Consider the following 25,395-nt stretch of genomic DNA (forward strand, 5'->3'; position numbering starts at 1 on the left):
TGTGTGTGTGTGTGTGTGTGTGTGTGTGTGTGTAGTCTCCTTCAGTCTCATCAGAATGCACAGCCTTACTAATCTGGGAGATGTAGTTATAGGATGAGATGTGATTAGTCCATAGTGCACTAGTTTGGTATTTTGTCATAACTATTTTCTGCACATCTATGTATCAGCCTCAGAGACACCAATGAGGTACTACTTCCTAATAATAATAACAATAATAGCTAGCATCACATAACTCTTTAAGATTAGTAAAGTGCTTTACAAATATGATTTCATTTGATCCTCACAACAACCCTGGGGAAGTAGGTACTATTATTATCCTCTTTTTACGGATGAGGAAACTGAGGTAAAAAAAAGGTTAAATGTGACTTGCCCAGGGTCAAAAACTAAGAACTGTCTGAGTTTGGATTTGAACTCAGGTCCTCCTGACTCCAGGGCTGTTGCTCTATTCACTGTGCCACCTAGCTGCCCCAAGTATGTATTTTCTTAGAAACAGCCTCAGATTTGCCTTCCTAAGACATAAACTATACAATGAGCTTTCTGTTGGTTTGTTCGTTTTTAATAATTTTCAGCCTCCTGTGTCTATCATGTTCTCTATCATTATGACTCCTCATAATAGTTATAACAATGTCAACACCATAATTAGATGACACATATTCCTTATTTTTAAATGTTATTTGCCTTAATTAACCAGAATCTGCTTTTTTACCCTTCTGCATCCCCCAAGTGAGAACAAAAGAAAACCAAAGCACATTACAAATAGATGACACCCTTTCCTTTTTTTCATTTTTCTGTTTGTTCGGTTTTTGTTTTTTGGAGGGGGGGAGGTAGGGCAATTGGGGTTAAGGGACTTGCCTTGGTCACAGGGCTAGTTTTTGTATTGTGTCTGAGGTCAGATTTGAACTCAGGTCCTCCTGACTCCAGCGCCATTGCTCTATTCACTGTGCCATCTAGCTGCCCCAATGACACCCTTTCCTAAGAAAGCTAAATCCTTGTCAGATGAAGAGAAATAGTGAGAGTTGCGAATACTTACTCTAAGAGCAATGGTCTACTTTTAAGTTTCAATCCCTAAATGAATCACTATTTATTGTAATAGGCAAAATAATTAAATGAAAGATACTGAATTGTGTATTTTAAAAATAACAAATAACATTAAAAAAATAAAAATTAGGAATATGTATCATCTAATTATGGTGTTGACATTGTTATAACTATTATGAGGAGTCATGGTGATAGAGAACATGCCAGACACAGGAGGCTGAAAATTATTAAAAACAAACCAACAGAAAGCTCACTGTATAGTTTATGTCTTAGGAAGGCAAATCTGAGGCTGTTTCTAAGAAAATACATACTTGAGGCAGCTAGGTGGTGTAATGAATAGAGCACTGGTCCTGGAGTCAGGAGGACCTGAGTTCAAATCCAGCCTCAGACACTTAACACTTACTAGCTGTGTGACCTTGGGCAAGTCACTTAACCCTAACTGCCCTGCCTCCCCCCCCTCCAAAAAGAATACAAAGTATTTTTCTACAAAAAGCAAATATATGGATATGCATATATTAGATAACCAATAACATATACACAATAGATACATACATTTATTCATTATAATACATGCAAATGTATACACATAGATTTATATATTTAATATATAATGTGTATATGCACGTATGCAGATATGTGTATGTATATAATATGTATATGCACATATACATATATGTGTATATATTAAGCAAGCTATGTGTATATATGAAATTTAATATCATAGATTGAAAAAATATCCTGGAACTTCCTTCTACCTCCTTCTGTGTTTTTTGATGTTTCTTTGACTCTCTTCCATTTTTTCTTCACTTTATTTTCATCATTGTCACCACCTTATAACTCTTTTCTCCACAAAATAGAAGCTCTGCCTTGTAACAAATAAGTAGAGTCAAGCAAAACAAAAATTCACACATTGATTGTATCTAAAAGTATATGTTTCATCATACAAGGCCATGGCCTTGCTGTCAGCTGGTGACAGTCTTCAACATTAGCCTTCTGAAATCATTAGGGTTTTTACACTCATCAGAGTTCTTGAGCTTAGATAATTTCAGAGATACTTTACTCTGAGGCTCTGTGCTTTTATAATATTAATGGGTTCCATAATCCAATACCTCCAAAGAAATACACAGTCCCATACCTATGCATTCTAGGACAACTTGCTCGCTAGAGATGATTCAGTCCTAAAGTGTGTACAGGACAAGACATTTTGGTTCTTCCCATCTGCAACCACCTTCTATGACCTACCAACTTATCTTGGGCAATAGGTTCCCATACAGGTTTGTTTGGTAGGATATCTTCCACACTACGTGTATCCAACAACATCAGGATGGAACAGCTTAACAACAGCTGCTAATCAGACCTTCATATCTTTAAGTGATACTTCATGGTTATCAAAGCAAAAAAGTAATGTATGTTATAGGCTAATTATCACGATCAAACAGGGCCCCAAAGAAGAGAGGCACCTTAATTCCTTCTGGATAGTTGGGAGTACAACAGGTGTAAAAAATTACATGTATAACAGCCTCAGTCAAAACATGGGTTAATTTTGCTGAAATGGTCTTTTTTTTATTCTTTCTTTTTCATTCTTTGTTATGGGGGGGTGTCCCTCCATGTAGGAGAGTGGAAAGGCATATATGTGTAAATGAAGGTGATATAAAAACAAAACATATCAATAAAAATGTTTTAAAGAGAAAAATTATGTTAAATAATTTATTTCACGATCCAATCCCATTAAAATAAAAATACTCTGTGCATTGTCGGGGCAGCATAGTGTAGTGGAAAGACCATTGGATTTTGAATCAGATGGCCGGAGTTCATATTTTGTCTGTAACCTTGTGTGACCTTGAGCAAGTCCCTTACCCTTTCTGAGTCTGAATTTTCTCCTCTATAAAATGAGAGGGATGTGACAACTTTTCTGAAAATTATTTGGAAGTTTTATGACTTAGAACATAGCCAGTCCTACTTGTACTCTTGCCAGGAAGAAAGAATGCAAATAAAATCCAATTTTAGTTTCTGTTTGTCATTGTTTGCTGCACTATCACCTCACCACAAATCCAGTGATCAAATGCACTTTTCTTTGTCTGTTGCTAATTGTTCCTGTGGCTTCCAGAATTTGGCGTAGCCATAACCAAAGACATTTGCTGCCAAAACTTTGCAGCTTAGACATTTTTCACTCTAATGAAAAAAAGAACAACAACAAAGAATGTTCATAGTAAGAGTCTGTTTTCATTTTTCTTTGTTCTTTGGAGGCTCAATTAGTCAATTAAGACTCCTCCAACTAATGTCTGCTCCATTTGGTTTTGCATGCATGTTAATATTTTCCAAATGGGAAAGTTGTTCTCATTTCATTTTGTCAACAATACCTTCAGTTTTGCACTTATTTAATTCATGAGTCCCAAGTAAACCAAATCATTATATTTTATTTTCCATCTGAATGAATTTCTAAGGATTTTGATTTAGTGCAGACAGGAACAGTAGGGAGTATGGGAAAGTTGGTTTAATTCCAGCATCCTTGTTGACCCAACATGCTGGAATCCTTATTCTGTTTCTTTTTGATGGAGTCATAAAATTTTTTTTTCAAACGAGGCTACTGATATAAAGGAAATCTCATTGGATTTAGAGTCAGAGGACTTTAACCCTTGCTCTTCCACTTAGTACTTATGTGACCATGGGTAAGTCAAGTTACTTTTACTTCTTTGGGTCTTGGTTTCCTCATTTGTAAAATGAGGGATTAAGAATAACCTCTAAGATCCTGCCACTTCTAAATCCTATGACTTCCCCCAAACAATATCATAGACCATTGTCATAGGTTCATAGATTTAGAGCTGGAAGGAATCATAGAAATTTCATAGTTTTGAAACTGGAAAGCACCTCAGAGGTGCTTGTAGTCCAATCTCTTATTCTTTGCGGGGTCTTCCTCAGACCAATCTCCTGGTAGATTTATTTCAATACTGAAACAAAATGAGAAATTTGTAGATCACTCAACAGTTATTGAAGAATCTTTAACAGAGAAAAATCGCATACACCTCAAATTGATTTAGCTGAACTAAGGTCCCTTCCCTGAGTCTCTCATCATTTTCCACTAGCCAAGTTTAAAAGAAGTCCTGCAGTTCTTAATGACTGCTTTGTACTCAAGTAATCAGGAAATGATATCAACAGTCTGAGTTTTTAGTCCCTTGAGCCAATCAAATCTTGAGGATAGTCTCAATGCCTTTTAAGGAAAAAGCAACCTAATTTGCATGGGGCCCAGTTAGGATGTTACTCATACTATACCCCTCATTTTACACACACACACACACACACACACACACTACACTTTTATTCTTTAAAAAAAATTATAATGAACTAAAATAACCAAAATAAGATGAGTATTTCTATATACAAAGCAGAAAAGAGGATTGTACATGAAGAGCTTTATTTTCTTTTTAAGCATGTAAGCCATCCTGCTTGTTTGTTTCCTATTGGCTTTCATTCGGTTTTCTTCTATGTGTTTTTAAGAAATGTTTTAATAACCTTCTTTTAAAAAAATGATCCTCTTTTTAAAAAAAAATATAGTATCTCCGATTGTTATCTCCTTCCTCCCAAAATTTCCCAATTGAAAGAAAAAAAAAATAAAACCCTTATATCATATTACATAGTTGACAAGATAAATCACCACATTGGTCATGTATGAAAATATATATCTCATTATATACCTTGAGTTCATTTCTTCCCTGTCAGGAGGTACACAGCATGTTTTTTCACTAGTTCTTTGAAATCATGATTGTTTATTGCATTGATTAATATTCTTAAGTATTCACAGTTGTTTCTCTTTATAATGTTGTTACTATAAAAATTGTTCTCCTGGTTATACTCACTTAAGTCTCTATCAGTTCATATAGATCTTTCCAGGGTTGTTTTTTTTAACCATCTCTTTCTTCATTTCTTACAGAATAATAATACATTACATTCATGTAGCATAATTTGTCCAGCCATTCTCCAGTTGATGGGCATCACTGTGGTTACTCAATATACGTCATTGATTACCTGACACATTATTTTCATATCTAAAATACTATGGAGGTGACAAAGGACTGGAAACTAAGGAGGTATCCATCAACTGGGGATGACTAGACAATTATTGCGCAAAAACATAATAGAATATTATTGTGCTATAAGAAATGACTAAAGAAACTGTTTCAGAGAAACCTGAGAAGACTGGTATGACTAGATACAGAGGAAAGTAAGCAGAATGGGAAGTACAATTTATGTAATAACAACAATGTAAAACAAAACAACTTTGAAAGACTTAACAATTCTGATCAATGCAACCAACCCTGACTCTAGAGCACTGATGATGAAACATGCTACCCATCTCCTGACAAAGAGGTTATTGATTTAAGGCACAGAATGAAACATATATTTTGAACATGGTAAATATGTGGATTTATCTTCCTTGACTATACTTACTTGTTACAAGGATTGTGTTTTACTTTTTGTATTTGATGGGGAAATTCAGGGAGAGAACTTACAAGAGGAATGCTTGAAAAAAAAACAAAGAAGAAAAGAAAGAAAAGAGTATTGAAGCATAATTTTAATGAATAGAAGAGTATGTAAATATTTATAGTAACATCATCATGAATGCTAGGAGAATCCAAAGTATGTTTATATGTTTCTTCACTAATTAATACAATTTCAACATATCTCTCAATCAACTAAGTTCAGAATTCCCACCAGTTCATAAAATGTTATTTATTTAATAAACGGGAAAACTTTCATCCATATATATGTGTATGTGTACACATACACATAATCCATTAATTTCCCAAAATTAATTATTAAAGTTACTGAATATAAACCTTCTTAACAATGACATCAATAATACAGCAAAGAAATATATAATTACTTATAATATTTTAGCTGGGAGAACAATCACAACTAGAGTTGTAATCTTCAATAAAATGTCAAGTAACTTTTCAGTTCTAAGAACACGATCCACACCAGTTCATTTGGGACAACAAATGGTCCCTTTGCAAGAATTCTCTTCATCTTCTTCACAAGGTAAATGTTAAAAGTTACATTCAGAAAAAGGGCCTCTCTACTCTCTTTCTTTTTATCTTCTCCAGTTTTTATCAAACCATCACAAGAAAATAATGTAAAAGGAAAGATGAATTTCATTTTAATTTTTTAATCAATTTAATTTTTAGTTTCAGTTCCAAATTTTCTCCCTCACTCCACTCCTGCCCTACCTATTGAGAAGGCTATATCCATTATAGTACAATATCCATTATACATATGAAGTCATGCAAAACATATCTCCACATTAGGCATATTATAAAAAAGAAAGAAAGAAACAAGAAAAATAAAGAGAAAAAAGATTCAATCTGCACGCAGAATCTATCAGTTCTATATATGGAAGTGTATAGCATTTTCCATCATGAGTCCTTTGGAATTGTCATGGATCAGTGTATTGATCAGGGTTGCTAAGTCTGATTATTATTACAGTTTGTATTATTACAATTGATTACTATTATAATATTGCTATTATTGTGTACATTGTTTTCCTGGTTCTGCTAACTTCACTTTGCATCAGTTTAGAAATCTTTCCAGGGAATGAAAATCAATTTATATTAAAAAAATTCTTATGAAAAGTTAGAGGAAAGGATAGAAATTTTTTGATGACATCTTATATATTGAAATACAAAGACCATATGATACAGTGGGAAAAAAACATGGGGTTTGTATGAGGAATACTTGCTCAAGTCCCAGGTTTGCCAGTGTGTGACCTAAGGCCAATCTTTTAATTTCTGTGGGTCATCTGGGAAAAAAGAATGAGGGGACTGGATTTAATGAGGACCTTTCCAACTCTAAATCTATAATAGTAAATAGTTACTAAGCAAGTTAGTTAGTTGCATTGATTTTTCAACGTTAAATTTTTGTTGATGCTGTTATGCCTGGTGGTCATGGAATTCTTTGAAGAAGTAAAATTGAATTTCTCTAAGGAGGATATGGATAAACAAACGGGACCAGGATCAGGCTGCCACACTCCACAAATGTATCCCTATGTCAGAATCTGGTCCTGTTTCAGAACAGCCATTGAGATGGAAATGCTTTTCCAGGATTCCATTAGCCCCTGGTATCATGAAACTTGGGATTTTCTGAGTGTGTTTTCAATAAATTTAAAGGGTAGATGCAAGGGAGAGAGAGGAAAGGAGGAAGAAGAGAGAAAGAGAGAGAGACATACACACACACACACACACACACACACACAGAGACAGAGAGAAATATCCAGTTCAATGAGTCATCTTCTGGGTCATCCTATATATAAATGCCATGGGGACTTTACAGAACTATACATCTGTTCTCTCCTGTCCTTTTCTGTAAAGACCCTGACAGTTGACCTTCAGAATCTCTGCTGCAGAAATTGCAAACAGAGCCTTTGCTATGCTAGAAGGATGAAGCCTGAGCTATGACTGGGTGAGATGAACTTCACTCTTTGCCCTAATGTTGGGAAAGATATTGCCTCTTTAACTGAAATATTTCTAGGAAAGAATTTTGCCCTCCTCCCTATGAGGAGCAAAGAGAGTAAGAAGGGGAACCCATTCATGCTGCTGTTGCTAGAAGCACTTTCACAGAGGTTGAATTATTTCTAATTCAACTATTTCTAACTCTAATTTCTAATTCTAACTATTTCTACCAGTAAGCCCTTTCCCTGGCTACTGTTCATTTCTATGTTATATAAAGAAATTAGTAGCCATTAATCCTTATCTCAAGTTTGATGTCAGCTCCAGTGATAAAAATTCAGGAGCTGGTAAGTCAGGATAAAAACAGAAGATACATCCAGCATTTAACATGGGACATGGAACGCAAAAGCAGCAGAATAATGATTTCTTCTTTAGAAGATCACAAACCTTTTTCCAGATACTCTGACATTATATTCCTTAGCCAAGTCAAAATGATAAGCGGGAGAAATAATAAGTAGGGAATAACTAAGAACCCCATGAGAATCAAAGGAATTTCTTCTAGACAAATAGACAAGATGTATATATATGTATATATATACATACGCATATGACTATATGTGCATTTTTGTATGCATATATACACACACACGTACATATATATGCATATGTGGGCCTATCTGAAACAAAGAGGGAAAGAAGACTACTCATTATGGTATCTTTGCTGATGCTTTTCCGGAATTCCCCCCTTCCCCCTTTATGGCAACTTTTGGTAGGTTGAGAATATTTATCAAGTGACACTCAGCACTAGTATTTAACTTACACAAATAAAGAACTATGAAGAAAAACTGATCAAGAATGTATAAATGAGAGGCAGCTAGGTGGTGCAGTGAATAGAGCACCAATCCTGGAGTCAGGGAGACTTGAGTTCAAATTTGGCCTCGGACACTCGACACACTAGATGTGTGACCTTGGGCAAGTCACTTAACTTCAATTGCCTTGCTTTCCCCCTCTGAAAAAAGAAAAGGAGAAGAGAAGAAAGGAAGAAAAACAAAAGGAGGAGGAGAGACAAGGGAGTTAAGAAGGTAGCTATGGAGAAGTGTTTTGGGGTGCACCTGCCCCTGCCATGACTCAAAAGACAGATTTTGGTCAGTACAAGGAAGAGGAGCCATATAGGTGAGTCTATAAGCCTTTGAGGCAGATGATTACACTGAAGGAACATCTATACATATCTGATTACTAAGACCAACCTGGAAGTATGTGGGAAATGAGAGACACATTTCTCATCCCTTTTCTTCCCCTACAAAGAGTTTCCTAGCCCCATCTATTATCTGTTATTACTTCTCCATGGATACCTACCTATAAGAGGTACAACCCCATTGTAGAAGATAGAGGAGGAAACTGAGAATGTTTTCAATTCTCATTTTTCTGAAAGTTATTTTGCTATCTGCTCTTAATGAAAAATACTTTACTATTTGATTTGTAGTTGCTCCCTGGTCTGTGAATAGAGATGCTGCACTGAATGGAGGCTTAAGCCATATTTATAAAATTAGACTTGTCAAAAATATTCCCCTTGACCTGAGAATGCCAAAGCTGAGGAGGAGAGGACATGGGATTTTAATTGTTCATGGTAAAAATTAATTAAAAAATAAGAATTTGATGAAACCTTCTAGCTGCAACCAACACAAAGTTGTTGCTGATACTCAGATAGTGATTATTGTTGCATGTGGTAGTTGTGGAACTGTTATGTTCCAGGAACAGGGCTGGCAAAAACTCACTTTTTAAACTGGTTAATAATATTGAATAATTTTCATTTAGAATTAAACCTTTAAACCTACATCAAAATTAAACCTACATGTCCAAATACACATTTAATTTTTAAAATTATGTATTCAAAGGGCGGCTAGGTGGCGCAGTGCCCTGGAGCACCGGCTCTGGAGTCAGTAGGACCCTAGTTCAAATCCAGCCTTAGACACTTAACACTTACTAGCTGTGTGACCTTGGGCAAGTCACAAGCCAATTGCCCTCCAAAAAGTAAAGAAATAAAAATAAAAAAAAAACAACTATGTATTCAAGAGCATACATTTGAAGATATCTGACCAAAATGTAAAATGTGACTTGAATTGTGGAAAAGCAGAGTAAAAGGATTATCTGAGAATATGATGGCCTAATTCTCATGATGCCAAAAAGCAAATCAGTTTTTCCAGGGGTGGCAGACCCTATCTTTTGTGAAATGGAAAAGTGCAAAAATGTACTAGGAAAATGTTACAGGAGTGTTACTTTGTGTAGGAGGAAATCTAAATGGCTATATGAGATACCTCCTTATCCCTTACTGCCCACATATATTATTAGAAAGTTGATACAAAAATATTGCACTCTTGTCATTGGTCAAATTCATATTTGAAAAGCACCAATTGGGGCAGCTAGGTGGTGTAGTGAATAGAGCACCAGCCCTGGAGTCAGGAGGACCTGAGTTCAAATCCAGACTCAGACACTTAACACTTACTAGCTGTGTGACCTCGGGCAAGTCACTTAACCCCAATTGCCCTGCCTGCCCCCCTCCAAAAAGACAACAAACAAAGAACCAATGAGTGTTTTAAAGTCTATCTATGTCTTTGATTTTTTAATATCACATTCATTTCCAATTATACTCCTTTCTACCCACTGCCCATGATCCTTCCCTTTTAATAAAGATTTTTTAAAAATTCAACGAAACCATACAGCACATAAACCATTTATGATATGGTATTCAGCACTTCAGACCTATAATCCTCCACCACTCCAATGAAGAAAGGAAAGCACATTTTCTCGTCTCTTTACCAGGACTAAGTCTGGTCATTATAATTACACAATTTTCAGTTTGATTTTATTGTCCTTTTCAATTACATCATTGTGGTCATTATGTATTTTTTTCCTAGTAAGGCTTACTTTACCTTATATCAGTCTTCCCTTATTTCTCTGCATGCCCCATATGGCTAGCTCCAAATTAGTACAAATAATGAATTCACTGAAAGTGTCATAAGTATTTGAATATGCACTATTTAAAGTTAAAATCACATAAAATGTGGTAACTTTTTCTAGTCCAATGGAAATATACAGTGTGAATCCAAATAATGTGACAACTTCAGGGGTTCATTTTTGCATTAATCAGACTGATAGGTAGTACAATGATGTTTTACATATGTTATTTATACACCACGGTTTGTTTAATACTCCCTGACCAAAGCCTTTGCTACCACAAAGCATCAGTGAGTTTCATAGAAAGAGCTTAACTCCAAGATCCTTGCTGTTTCTACTGCCTGTCTTCTAGTTCTTAGTCAATTCTGGTAGGCAGGGAAGGTGTCCTTAGAGTAATGAGAAAAAGTTACTGAGAGTAATCATGACAGTCTGGGTATCCCCAATGTGTAAAAACCCTGACAGCCACTGACTATAGAAAACATAAATTATTTATGAGAGGCAGGATGAGAAATCTCAGAATATAGTCTGTCAATAAGCATTTTTTAAGCACCTACTATATGCCAGGCATTGTGCTAAGTGCTGGAGTATAAAAAGAGACTGTGAGTCTCTGCCCTTGAGGAGCTCACAGTCTAATAAGGGAGATGACAAGCAAACAAATACATACAAATAAGCTATACACAAGAAAAATTTAAAATAATTATAAGAGGGAAGGCACTAGAATTAAGAAGGGTTAGTGAATGCTTCCTGTAGAAGATGGGATTTTAGTTGGGACTTGAATGAAATTGGAGAAGCCAGGAGGTGAAGATGATGAGAGAGAACATGCCAGATGTGGGGGACAGCCAGAGAAGATGCTAGGAGCCAAGAGATTGAGTATCTTGTTCCTGGAACAACAAAGAAGGCCAATGTCACTGGTTTGAAGAGTATGTGTGTGGCAGGGAGAAAGGTGTAAGAAGCTCAGAAAGGTTTGGGGGGGGGTAGGTTACCAAGGGCTTCAAACATCAAATAAAGTATATCATATTTGACCCTGGAGGTCATAGGGAGGTACAGAGAGGTCTTATTGAGTAGGGAGGGGTGACATGGTCAGATCTTTACTTTAGGAAAAATAATTTTGGTGACTGAATTGAGGATGAATTGGAGTGTAGAAAGACTTGAGGTAGGCAGACCCACCAGCAGGCTATTGCAATAGTATTAATATGAGTTGATGAGGGCCTAGCCCAGGATGGTGGGGATATCAGAGGAGAGAAGGGAGCATATTTTAGAGATGTTGCAAAGGTGAAGTCAATGGGCCTTAGTAACAGATTGGATATGGAAGGTGAGAGATGATGAAAAGTTGAGGGTGACACCTAAGTTTAGGGTCTGAGATACTGGGGAGAAGGGTAATACCTTTGATTGTAATAAGGAAGACAGTGGGGTGGGGGAGAGTTTGGGGAGAAAGATAAGTTCAGTTTGGGGTATGTTAAGTTTAAGATGTCTACTGAGATGTCTTTGAAAGGTAATCAGTGATGTAAGATTAGAGGTCAGCAGAAAGGTTATGTCAGGATAAGTAGATTTGAGAATTGTCAGATTCTCATAGATATGATAATTAAATCCGTGGGAGCTTCACTACCAAGTGAAGTAGTAAAAAAGGAAAGAAGAGGGAACGGGAAATACCCCTGTGCTATATCTATGGTTAGGAGGGTATGACCTGGATGAGGATCCAGCAAAAGAGACTAAGAAAGAGCAGTCTGATAGATAGGAGGAGAACCAGGAAATGCAGTGTTCCAAAAAACCTAGAGAAAAGAGCTTCAAGAAGACTCTCCACAGTTTCAAAGGCTGCAGAGAGGTCAAGAAGAATGAAGATTGAGGAAAGAACACTGGATTTGAAAATTAATTGCTAACTCTGAAGAGAGCAGCTTTGATGAAATGATGGGGTTGAAAGTCATTTTGTAAGTGGCTAAGAAATGAATGAAAGGAAAGTAAGTGGAGGCACCTGTTGTAGTATGGTCTTTTCAAGGACTTTGGCTACAAAGGGCAGGAGAGATATAGGATGATAGAGAAGATGGAAGGATTAAGTGAAGGTTTTTTGAGGATGGAGGAGACATAAGCATGTTTGTAGGCAGCAGGGTGTAATAAGAATGTAAATTTTAAAGATCTTCCCTGCCCCTAGGCTAATGTGCACCTGAAGCCTGGGGTGGGGGAGGCTTGTTTTTCAGTAGATACTTCTTGATTGGCCAGTGAGTCAATAAGGTTGTTACATCCTCTGAGCCAGGAGAAGGCTATATAAGCCCTGCTGGGGAGCTTTGTTTTGGGACTCACTTTGAGAAGTGTTCTGTGATTTGATCTGAATTCTGGGAAGCCGTTGTTGAGAGTCCCCCGGCTTTGAAAAACCCAGAATGTGGAAACCCAGATGTTGACTGGGTATGGATGTAATGGTTGGACAGTTTGGAAATCTGTCTACTTGATGTTTCTGTCTTGATAATTATGCCTGTATACTTTGAGGCTCAGGGTGCTGACCTTTTCACCTGAACAAGGTAAACGATATATGTCTGACTGATTAAAGTAAGCTTGTTAACCCATCTTGAGTTGCTTTCCTTTAACAAAGCAGATCCAAGAACCTGTGGTAGCTGCAAACCCTGAGGACGCTTGGGGTGCTTGCTGCTACACAGGGAAAGAACTAGTCAATAAGGAGAAATTGGAGGTAAATGATAGAGTGAGGATGACAGGGGGAAATTTACAGGATAGTATGGGGTCCCTTGAGCAGGTGAAGGAGTGGATCTTGGTAAGGAATAAGGCCTCCTTTTCTTATGAGAAAGGGATGAAGGAAGAGATAGTGGTAGAAGGCATATGAGGAATATGAGATGAGGAAGAGAAGAGAAGAGGGAGCTCAGAGTTGTGGCCTCAATTTTTTTCTGTTAAATATGAGGCCAGGTCATCAGGGAAAAGATGTGGGAGAAGGAAAGCCTGGGAAGGTTTGAGGAAAGATGGAAATATTTGGAAGAGCTGCTGTGGACAGTAGGATAGTGAGTTGAAAAGGGAGATGTAGAAAGATTGCCTAGTGGCACTGAGGGCCCAGTTGAATTTGGATAGCACAAATTTATAGTGGACCAAGTCAGAATAGGGGTGTTACATGATTTTCTCCACTTTCATTTAGTAGTACACATATAGGAGTAAAAGTCATAGATGATGGGAATTGTCCAAGGCTGAGGCTTGGCTGAGGGAAAATCAGTAAAGGGGCCAGGGTCTACAGAGAAAAGGATGGTGTAGGGTTGACCAGACTCACTATAGGGTCAACATGGGGAAAACAGGACAAGTGTCTAGTGCAAGAGAGATGGCCTAGGAATGAACTAGGTCTAGGAATTAGAGTTTACAGTGTAGACAAAGATTAGATTTTGATTAGTGTTTGATTAGGGAAGGCACAGAAAGAGGTAGAAAGCCAATAGATAATGGTTAGATAAGATTTTGGAATTCTCAAACATGGTGATGGTGCAATTATGGGTGATGGGTAAAATCAAGGGTAGGACTATCATTGTGTGTGGCTAATGTAGGTTGGAGTCATGGGAAGTGAGTGAGATGAGGAGCTGAGTGGTTAGAGTGTTTGATGGAAAGTCGATATATATGTTGAAGTTCCCTGGCATGAGGGAAAAAGTTGAGGAGGAGAGAAAAAATTGTGAGCCAGGTACCAAACTCATTGAGGAAGGAAAGGGAGTAACCAGAGATGTGTAGAGAGCTGCTAGCAAGATCTTGATTGGATGGTAGATATAAATAGCATAGACCTTAAGGGAGAGGTTACTAAGTGATGGTGGTAGGGGGAAGAGGAATTGGAAGTGGCAATGGGGAGCAAAGGGTATTCCAACTTCCTTGCCTTGACCTGTCAGCCAAGGGAAATAAATGGGTGAAGGTACAGCCAATACGGGAAAGAAGATATAAGAAATAAGAACTCTTCTTGTATTGCACAGTGTAGTGTGGGCAAGCCAGGGTCTCGTAATTAGCTTTTTAATTTTTTGATGTCAAGAGCAGAGGACAACCTCTCCCCTGGATCCACCTTCATGGTCAATTTTGCTTAATGTATTTGTTTAGCTTTCACAACCTGGCTCCAACCTGCATTTCTAGCCTTGTTATTCCCTGAAGGACAGATTGGAGACTGCATGTGCCAGGCTGTAATGGGAATGTAAATTTAAAGATCTTCCCTGCCCCTAGGCTAAAGTGCACCTGGAGCCTGGGGTAGGAGGCTTGTTTTTCAGTAAATACTTCTTGATTGGCCAGTGGGTCAATAAGGTTGTTACATTTTCTGAGCCAGGAGAAGGCTATATAAGCCCTGATGTGTAGCTTTATTTTGGGGCTCACTTTGAGAAGTGTTTTGTGATTTGATATGGATTCTGGGAAGCCGTTGTCTGGAGCCCCCCGGCTTTGAAAAACCCAGATGTTGAAACCCAGATGTTGATTGGGTATGGATGTAATGGCTGGACAGTTTGGAAAGCTGTCTACTTGATCTGTTTCTGTCTTGATAATTCTGCATGTATACTTTGAAGTTCGGGGTGCTGACCTTTTTCCCCTGAACAAGGTAAACTATATATGTCTGACTGATTAAAGTAAGCTTGTTAACCCATTTTGAGTTGCTTTCCTTTATCAAAGCAGATCCAAGAACCTGTGGTGGCAGCAAACCCTGAGGACGCTTGGGGTGCTTGCTGCTACACAGGCAAGTCAAACTACCGCTTCCACCTTGACCACTATATTTTTTCAGATCCTGGTGAAGACAGTCCATGACCCTTGTAAGCACAAGTGAGGTGGGATTTTTGTTGTTTTTTTCTTCTTATTGGAGTTCAGTTTCCCAGACTCAGGCTAAATTGTAAATATCTGAAGGATTGATTTCCTTTGAACCCTGATAATTCACAGCTTTGCTGAGTCATGTAGGTTTTGTACTTTCTGACTCTGAGCCAATCAGGGGCCAAGTCTTTGTTATATATTCTGCAAGGTTGGTATTTTGCTTTGGGGGTTCACTCATGAGAAGGATATTTTGATTTTCTGGTTGAGACTCTGAGTAGCCATATGTTCAGAGCCCCCCGACGGCTCATATTTCTGTGCTCCCTCAATCCAGTGATGTATATAAAGTGTATAGCAATATTGCTTTACTCAGACAACTGGAGCCCTGTCTTTGTGCTAATTTCTCTGCTTGTATTTTCTCTGTATTTTCTCCACTTTCAGGGTGCTGACCTTTCCCCTGAACTAGTAAATGTGATTAATGTAGATTGCTGACCCCTTGAAAAGTTGCCTTTCCTTTAAAAAAAGCAAATCAAAGAACCTGTGTGTAATGCAATGCCAAAAGAAGGCAACTTCCCAGGTTCAAAATACCAGCATAGGTGCTCTCTATTTTATTCAGTAACAAACCCAGAACAGAGAAGATCAAAACATGACATCATTCAAAATACAGCATTTACTAAGTGTGATTAAATAATCTCCAAGGACTACCCCACCCCAGGACTTTCCAATCATTCAATCAATTCCAAAGTCCCAGTTCTAAATACTACTCCACCCCTAGGCTATACCTTCATTTGGTCCACCACAAAACCCCTCTTCTCAAATGGAGATTATTTTCCAAACATAGGTGAAGTACCTTCATTTGTCAATCACAGAGCACAATAAGGTCAAAAGTTCCCCACCCCTAGGATCACAATTGAATCTACCCCAGAGTTACATCAAGTTTAAACACAGCACTTAATACCCAAATGGAGGTCTTTTCTTCATCTTGACACGAGGCAAGTTCTCAGCAATCTTAGTTCCTGGGGAGACAAGGCTTAGCAAGGCCATAAGATACATTGCCAGTCCCTTCATGAATTTATCCTCTGTCTGTAGAACAGTCCTAGAACCCCTGAACACATTAGCAAAGCCCTCTCCCAGGATTTCTGTAAACATACAACAAGAAAATCCTTCTTCAGGGCTTCTGAACCAACAGAAAGGCTCCCAGACCCCTGCAACAACAGCACTGTCCCTCACCAGTGGACAGTATTCACTCTGTCTGCAGGACAGTCTCCAGACCCCTGCAACAACAGTACTGTCCCTCACCAGTGGGCAGTATTCACTCTCTGTCTGCAGGACAGTCTCAGGCCTTCTTAGCGAACAGCCAGGTTCCAGGACTTCTTCAACAAAAGGACAGTCTTTCACCAGTGGACAAATCTGGCAAAATAACATCAAAACAGACAGACAAAGTACCAGCAAAACAGCCATGTCTCCTCAGTCCTTGGCAGCTCAGGGGGCAGGTCTCAAAAGTCCAGGGCAATTCAAAGCGGCCACCAGCAATTCTCTTAGTCTCTCTCTCTCTCTACGAGGTGCTGCTTCCAAAAAAAAGATCTTCCGCCTCTCTCTAGTGTCTCTCCAAATCTACGTCAGCAGCTCCTCCCAGTTCAGGACTTTCTTTTCACATCAACAAGTCCATCCCACAGGTGGGATTAACAAGCTCTGGGTTTTAATACAATCAATTTGAAAACCAAGCTCAATACAGGGGAATCTCCACATTCCATTACTATCACATTAGACCGTTGTGAGACAGGTTAGTTTTACCCTACTGATGAGGCTTTGGGGTTTTAAGCAGGAACCACCCCTGCAGGTATTTCTGAATCTGAATCTTTGTATCCAAGTTTGCCCCACCTTCAGGGGGAATAGGAGATAGGCCAAGCCCCAGCCCAGATAAAAGAAATATGCAGAAGAGATTGCAGACCCCATATTGGTTTAACAATCTATTGGAAGAATGGATCAACTACTGTGACTAGGGCACTGATTGATACTGGGGCTGAGGCCACACTTATCTATGGAAACCCTGATAAGTTTAAACATGGAACTCCTATTACCATCACGGGTCTAGGAGGTGCTGAAATATCAGCCAGACAGGTTAAAATAACAATGAAAATTGGGCAGTTACCTAAGAAAGAATATACTGTGGTTGTTGTACCCATTCCTGAATACATCATTGGGATAGATGTATTGAGAGGCATGACACTGAATTTACCTGAAGGGAGATACCAATTTGCTGTGAGGAAGATAGGAATTAATACAGTTTTAGTGGGAAAACTAAAAATGGACCCAATCACTTTACCTGAACCTTCTGAAGTAATTACTTTAAAACAGTATCGTGTGCCAGGTGGGCAAGATGAAATTACCACTACTATAAAGGAATATGTTGAAGCAGGAGTGTTGGTCCCTACAACCACAAGATGGAATAATCCTGTCTGGCCAGTAAGAAAATCAGATGGGACATGGAGAATGACTGTGGATTATAGACAGTTGAATAAGGTGACTCCTTCTTTGTATGCTGCTGTTCCAGATACCATCACCTTAATAGAAAGGATCCAGAAATATGATGGGACTTGGTATGCAGTTATTGACTTGGCAAATGCCTTCTTCACCATCCCAATAGACCCTAAACAATGGGACCACTTCGCTTTCACTTGGCAGGGTAGACAATATACTTTCACCCGCTTGCCACAAGGGTACATACATAGCCCCACTATTTGTCACAGGATTGTGGCTGAACAGTTGGATGAATTAAAGCTACCTGGTGTACAGCTTACCCACTACATTGATGATATCATGATACAGGGAAAAGATGCAAAAGTAGTGGAAAGGAGTTTGACCCTTCTAATTGAGCATATGAAAAGTAAAGGGTGGGAAATTAACCCTGCAAAGGTTCAAGGACCAGCTCAAAATGTGAAATTTTTGGGTATACAATGGAACAAGGGGCTAAGGGAGATTCTTCCTCAAGCCCGACAAAAGATTCAGGATTTTCCTACCCCTACCAATAAGAAGGAGGCCCAAAAGTTCATAGGATTGTTTGGATACTGGAGGCACCACATTCCACATTTGGGACAGATTTTAAAACCTTTATATAGAGTCACACGGAAGAAATATGAATTCGATTGGGGACTTGAGCAGAGTAAAGCTTTTGAAGAAGCCAAGGCTGCCATACAATTGGCCCTAGATTTGTGGCCCATGCAAAATGGTCCAGTGGAATTGCAAGTGACTGTACAAGATGATTATGCAAACTGGAGCTTATGGCAAAAACAACAAAGCCGAAATGTACCTTTGGGATTTTGGTGTAGGAAACTCCCTTCATCTGGAGTCCAGTATACACCTTTTGAAAAGCAGTTGTTAGCTGCATATTGGGCTTTGGTGGAGACTGAACAACTGACTCTGGGCCATGAAGTGATATTAAGACCTGGAATCCCAATTATGATCTGGGTAATGAGTACCCCAGCTTCTCACAGAATTGGACATGCCCAAGAGGCTAGTATAATCAAATGGAAGTGGTATATTCAAAATAGAGCGAAAACAGGCAAAAGCGGAGTCTCTGCTCTACATGAATCTGTAGCAAACATAGAAATTGAGAGGAATGACACACCCCCTGAGCCAAAGCAACAGTTGGTAAAGTCCACTGTAAAGTGGAATGAGGGATATGATGTATTAACTGAGGAACAAAAGAGACATGCATGGTTTACTGATGGGACAGCAAAATATTTGGGGCAAAAAAGACATTGGAAAGCAGTGGCCTATAACCCATGTACTAGAAGGACTTTGGAAAGTACTGGGATAGGTGCAAGTAGCCAATATGCTGAACTTATGGCAGTATATCAAGCCATAAAAATAGAACAAGGAGGACAGTGTCATATATTCACTGATTCATGGGCGGTAGCTAATGGGTTAGCTACATGGATGCCCATGTGGAAAAATGAAAATTGGGAAATTCATGGGAAACAAGTCTGGGGCAAAGAATTATGGGAAGATATCTGGAACATGTCTTTGGTCACTGACTTGTCAGTTTTTCATGTAGATGCTCACGTGGCCCCCACCACACCAGAACGTGAGTACAATGCTCATGCTGATCGACTGGCAAAGATTGCTACTGAACATATTGTCCCTACTTTGACAACAACTGATGATCCGGTATTAGCAAAATGGGTCCACCAAACAGCAGGCCATTTGGGGGTCCAGGCCACACACCAGTGGGCACAAGATCGAGGTATTAGTATCTCTCATTCCCTGTTAAAACAGATAGCAGAAGACTGTCATATATGTCAATTGGAAAAGGAGCGAACTGTTCCTTGGGTAATAACTGGAGAGATAGCAAGAGGAAAAGTCCCAGCCCAAATCTGGCAAATAGATTATATTGGTCCACTACCACTGGATAAAGGATGCAGATTTATATGTTGGGTATGTGTTGATACCTATTCAGGTGTACTAGTAGCTTGTCCTTATAAGAATGCAACCCAGAAAAACACTTGTAAAACTCTAGATCTCATAAGCCTATATTATGGAACCCCAATGCATATTCAAAGTGACAACGGGTCACATTTCAAAGGCAATGAAATGAAGAAGTATTGTATACTAAACAATATAGAATGGATATATCATATTCCATATTATCCAGAAGCATCTGGGTTGATTGAAAGAATGAATGGATTACTGAAAGGACAATTGAGGAAGTTAAGTTCCAATAATTCATATCAACATTGGAAGGATAATTTGTTCATGGCTTTGCGTAATTTGAATAATAGACCATTGGGAGGAAGTACACCTCTAGCCAGAATGATGACCCCCAATCTGCAAATTAGAAAACAACAAACACACAAGATCCCAATTATTGAGTATTGGACCTTGAGGCCAGATGTCCCAGCACCGTACCCAGGACCACCTGGTTCAATGGGGTATGATTTACATTGTTTAGAGGACTTTTGGTTGGACAGAAAAGAAATAAGAAAAATCTCCACTGGGATATGCATAAGAATCCCTAAAAATCACTTTGGACAGATTTTACCCAAATCAGGATTAGCAGCTCAAGGAATACATGTATTGGCTGGAGTAATAGATTCTAATCATCAAGGAGAAATTGTTGTAACATTCCAGAATTTAAGTGAAAGGCCCATACAGATTCACAAGAATGATAGGATAGTTCAAGTGATTATTGTTCCTTGTAAAACAATGCCACTTGTAAAAACTGACCCTCCTTCCAAAATAACTGTCACAGGAACTGAAGGATTTGGTTCTACTGATAGAATAAAATCAGGAGCTAAAGTATGGGTAAAACGGAAGCCAGATGATCTTCCAAAGGCTGCAGAGATTATAGCATATGGGAGGGATAACACTGTAACTATTGTTTATTCTGGAGAAGATGATTACAAAATTGTACCCTTAACTCATTTATTCTACCGTGAATGAGGCTACGATAGTCTGGTTATTGTCTCTTTGCTTTTTCTTGATTTTTTGTTTGTTCACCTTGTTTGTTAGATTTGTTTCCACAGGCTTGGTACCCTCCATCTGTAGATGCCTGATAGCTTAAGCTGGATGTCACCCCCTGTCTGCAACTGTGATGTGTCACCCTTGGACCTGGCATCAAGCATATTAAGAACTGACCTCTCAAATGGGACCCCTTAGGACAGGGACAGCTCTACATCCGATTTCAGCAGCAAGTAGCCATAGAAGAAGAGATCTTCACCCCTTACCACAAGATTTTGGGGCCCCATTTGTTCGGGGTGGGGGGAATGATGGGGAGCTTGTGCTCAAGCGCCACCCTAAAATATGGTTTTCTGTGTTTATTGTGTGCTATTCTTGTTATATTGTTGTGAAATTTTGTTGACACCAGTTATTCCTACTGTATTTTTGTCAAGTAAGGGACATGAAAGATCTTGGGGCCGAATGTAAGGGTTATGGGATTTAAAGATCTTCCATGCCCCGTTGGACTTGCTGATGTAGCAGGAAGGGGCGGAGCAAGAGGAAGCGGAAGCCAAGCTAGCGTTCTTGCGTTGGCTGGCGGTGGTGGTGACGGCGGCAGCAGCAGAGGCAGTGGCAGCGCGAAGCCCTTTTTGAGTTATGACTGCTAAGGACTTTCTGCTAAGGACTCCTGCTGAGGACTGCCAGGGGCCGGAGCTGCTGGGAGCGTGCTTCCAGGACGCTGGGTGGTTGCTGTGTGTGGGGAGAGGAGGACCTTTGCCTGAGGTAGCCTGTTCTGTTTTAAAGGCTTGAAAATGTGGGTGCTTTCTACTTTATCTACCTGTGCCAATATCATAACTACTCTGATGGCTTTCACTTTCTGGTTTTGGGACTCAGTCTTTTGGTATCTTAATAAATTTTCTAGTTTATTTCCTCATATGGCAAACATGATGTATTTTGTAATGGATAATTATAGCAGCATATTTGTAATCTCTATAGGCATTGTGAATATGGCATTGCTGATACACTGTGCTAGCAGACCATTCTGGGTATGCTAAGGTGCTTGCTAATACAACCGTGAGCTCAAGAGATTTTGGAATAACGGTATCCCCCAAACCTGTTTCCAGCCCAACCCCCAAATCAATCTCTGAGGAGAGAAAACATTGTAGAGAAGGGAGCCACTTTCCTTGTCACCACCAGCAACAACTGCTGACCAATTGCCACATGAAAAACATATAAACATAGGAGTCCTGAGAGTGGCTACATCTCCTGGACCACTAGTCTTGCTTCTAGCCTAGCTCTAACACTTAGCATCCATGGAGGCAATGACAGAAAAGAAGAGGCTAGTCATCTCCACCAACTGCCAACCTGCTGCCACTCAAAGGGCAAGCATGTCAGCCTAACTGAAGCATTAGGGCACCCTGAGGGAGAGATAGGAGGCATGTGCCAAGCAAGTTGAAATACCACTACCTTGGCCATGAGGAAATCAAGGGAATGGAGGAGATTAGGACAGCAAGAAGTGGTGGGAATTGGGTGAACCACACTGACTCTATTTTGTGACTCAGTTCTGGAGCTAGCTCAGTTCCCTTACTTTGTTCAATTGTGGGAATTGGAAGAAAACCTTATTTCATTGTTTGAACTTAACTATGCATGACCAGGAAACTGGACCAACTCTACCTGCTGCTTAGAGACCCTTAATGATCTAAATTATGCCAACCAGAAATTCATTCAGGTCCAAAGACTTATGCAGGAGTTTTCTCACAGTTGTATATCCTCCTTACTGATTAATCAGTTATTGTTTCCATGTTCTTTTGATTGTTTTCAGACACTTGGTGGGTGGGATGGGACACCTCTTTTTCTGAATTTAGGGAATTATTCTAGAGCTTGGAAGGCTCTCTCCCCCCCAACTTGGAAAGCCCCTAATCTTTCATCAAATCAGAAATCAAATTACTTAATGTTTCATTTTTTCCTTTTAATTGATTGGTTTTATTTGATTAATTGTTAATGTGTAAATGTTTAATTTATAATGTCTCTCCCTGTATAGGAGTCTAGATCTAATCTGAGGAGGTCTGCTCTCATTTGTTGGGCACTGTCAATGCATTGCTTAATAAATTGATACGCTCAGAAGGTCTAACTTTTGTTTCCTCAGTCATTTAATTTTTCACTCACCACAGCCATCATCTTCCCTCAGACTCTGAGAGAAACAGTCCACGACCTTGGACCTAGGAGCTTTTGGAATAGCAATGCTTCTAGCTCAGTACCTAAATCCATCATTTTGGGAAGCAATGCCTGCGGAAATGCAGCCTAGAAACTGCCCCTGTGGGTGTAATAGCCACATCTAAAGAAGATCCAGAAGAGAAAATTCTTGTCACCAAAGTCATTGACACTGCTCAATGGTTCAACACAGAAACTGATGTGATTTTATTAATGGAAATGGCATTAGAGGCATTCTTATCTGCTTTGCCGATGCACCGTAAGGACCATGGGACTTCCATCTGATTTGCTTCTGAAACCTTTGTGGGTGTTCTCTCCCCTATTAGAATGTAGGCTCCTTGAGAGCTGATACTGTCCCCAGTGCTTTTAGCACAGTGTATAGTAAGCAACTAAAATATGCTTCATTTACTCATTATCATACATTATTCCCCTTTTCTTATGCTTCGGTCTAACCAAACTGTCATTCTTGCCGTTCCTCACACAGGACATCTCATCCCCTTTCTTCATGTCTTTGCATAAGATGTCCCTGGAGCCTGGAATACCCTATATTCCTTACTTCTGTCTCATAGAGTTCCTGGTTATCTTCAAAGTTTAGCTCACACCTTTTCCTACATGAGGCCTTTTCTGTTCACCCCAGTAGCTAGTGCCTCCCCATGAAGATTACCTTGTATTCATTTTTTATCAACTGTATTTAAATGTTCATACGTTGTCTTCTCCTATAAAATATAAGCTTTTGAGTATTGTTTCATTTTTGTCTTCGTATGCTCAGAACATAGCACCAGACCTGGGATACAATAGGTGTTTAACAAATACTTGTTGACTGATTTGTGAGTTATGTGGCTTGATGTGGTACAGTAGAAAGAGCATTAAGTTTGAAGCCAAAGGCTATGGGTGTACTCCTAATTGTAACAGGGTAACCTTGGGCAGATCACTCAATCTCTCTGCAATCAATTTACTCTTCTATAAAATAGAAGAGTTGCTGATATTTAAGGTCCTTTCCAAATCTAAGTTCCAGTTCTACATGGGCAGGTAGGTGGCACCATAGCGCACAGAGCACCAGGCCTGGAGTCACAAAGACTCATCTTCCTGAGTTCAAATCTAGTCTCAGACACTAGCTGTGTGATCCTGAACAAGTCACTTAACCCTGTTTGCCTCAGTTTTCTCATCTGTAAAAAGGAAATGGCAAACCACTCCAGTATCTTTGCCAAGAAAACCCTCCAATGGGGGAAGTACTGAAGAGTCAGTTCTGAAATGACTGAACAAAACCAACAAACAACCATTTCTACATTTCTATAATGCTATGATTCTATAAGCCGGGACATAAAGAAAAAACAAACTGACTGAGTTGGTTATGAAGAGACCTGCTCTGTTTCAACCTTTTTTTTTGTCTTCCTTATAACTCACTTTCTGCCTCCTTTCCCTTTGCCAATGAGATTGGATCATGAGGCTGCCTCAGCTTCCTCAGATTTGGAGATACAACATTTGCTGTCCTGGGTCCCTATCTTATCTCTATCTCTTAGGGGATAAAACTGACCCCACAGGGGCGGCTAGGTGGCATGAATATGAATATGAATAGAGCACTGGCCCTGGAGTCAGGAGGACCTGAGTTCAAATCTGGTCTCAGACACTTAACACTTACTAGCCATGTGACCTAGGGCAAGTCACTTAACCCTAATTTTGCCCTGCTTTCCTCCCTCCAAAAAGCAAAAAAATAAAAAATAAAATAAAACGAAACTACTTCAAAATTTAAAAAAAACTGACCCCAGATCATTCTAGTCTCGTTTCCTTCAGACCTGGCACAGCCTCCTATACTGATACCCCAATTCCTATCTCCACTCCCCTCCTTTCCTTTATATGGCTAGACAGAATCAACATCTGACAGGATAGAGGGGTTAAAGGCTGTTTAGGCAAAGCAACTATAGTAATGGAATATCCCATGATAAGACTCAGCCATAAACCTGTGAATTTTCTTGTACTTCCTTCCGTGGGGGCATTGAACCTGGTGGGAGACTGTATTCTAAGTATTAAAGTTTTCTCTGTAAAGGGAAGAGAGAGACAGAGACAGAGACAGAGAGAGACAGAGAGACAGAGAGACAGAGACAGAGAGAGACAGAGAGACAGAGACAGAGACCTGATTCCTTATCCTGGCAGCTTAGATGATATGGTGGAAAGAGCACTAGACCTAGAATTACTAAGACCGGAGCTGAAATCTAGTCTTAGATGCTTACTAGCTGTGTGACCCTGGGCAAGTCTCTTTTAACCTCTTTTTGCCTCAGTTTCCTCATCTGTAAAATGGGGGTAATAATAGCACCCACCTCCCATGGTTTTGTGAAGACCAAATGAGATAATTATAAAGTACTTAGCATGGTGACCAGCACAGAATAGGAATAAATGTTAGCTATTGTTATTATTATGTCCTGGGTTCATAACCTTTGGCAAGTCACACCCTTCCAATGCCTCAGTTTTCTTTTTCTTTCTTTCTTTCTTTCTTTCTTTCTTTCTTTCTTTCTTTCTTTCTTTCTTTCTTTCTTTCTTTCTTTCTTTCTTTCTTTCTTTTTGTTTTTGTTTTTTTTTT

General features: G+C 39.2%; 1 long non-coding RNA gene across 1 annotated transcript in view; it reads left to right on the forward strand.

Moving 5' to 3' along the window:
- Nucleotides 1-23,541, forward strand: part of LOC138164387 (uncharacterized) — a 72,372-nt gene extending 48,831 nt beyond the window's left edge. Inside the window, exon 3 of the long non-coding RNA XR_011169043.1 lies at nucleotides 22,781-23,541. This is a non-coding gene — a long non-coding RNA (uncharacterized lncRNA). The remainder of the gene's footprint in view (nucleotides 1-22,780) is intronic.
- The last annotated feature ends 1,854 nt before the right edge of the window (nucleotides 23,542-25,395 follow it).

Source organism: Petaurus breviceps, unplaced genomic scaffold, assembly GCF_028583685.1.
Source record: "Petaurus breviceps papuanus isolate PSGF00001 unplaced genomic scaffold, PetGlider_PUasm1.0 189, whole genome shotgun sequence".
Classification (NCBI taxonomy): domain Eukaryota; kingdom Metazoa; phylum Chordata; class Mammalia; order Diprotodontia; family Petauridae; genus Petaurus; species Petaurus breviceps.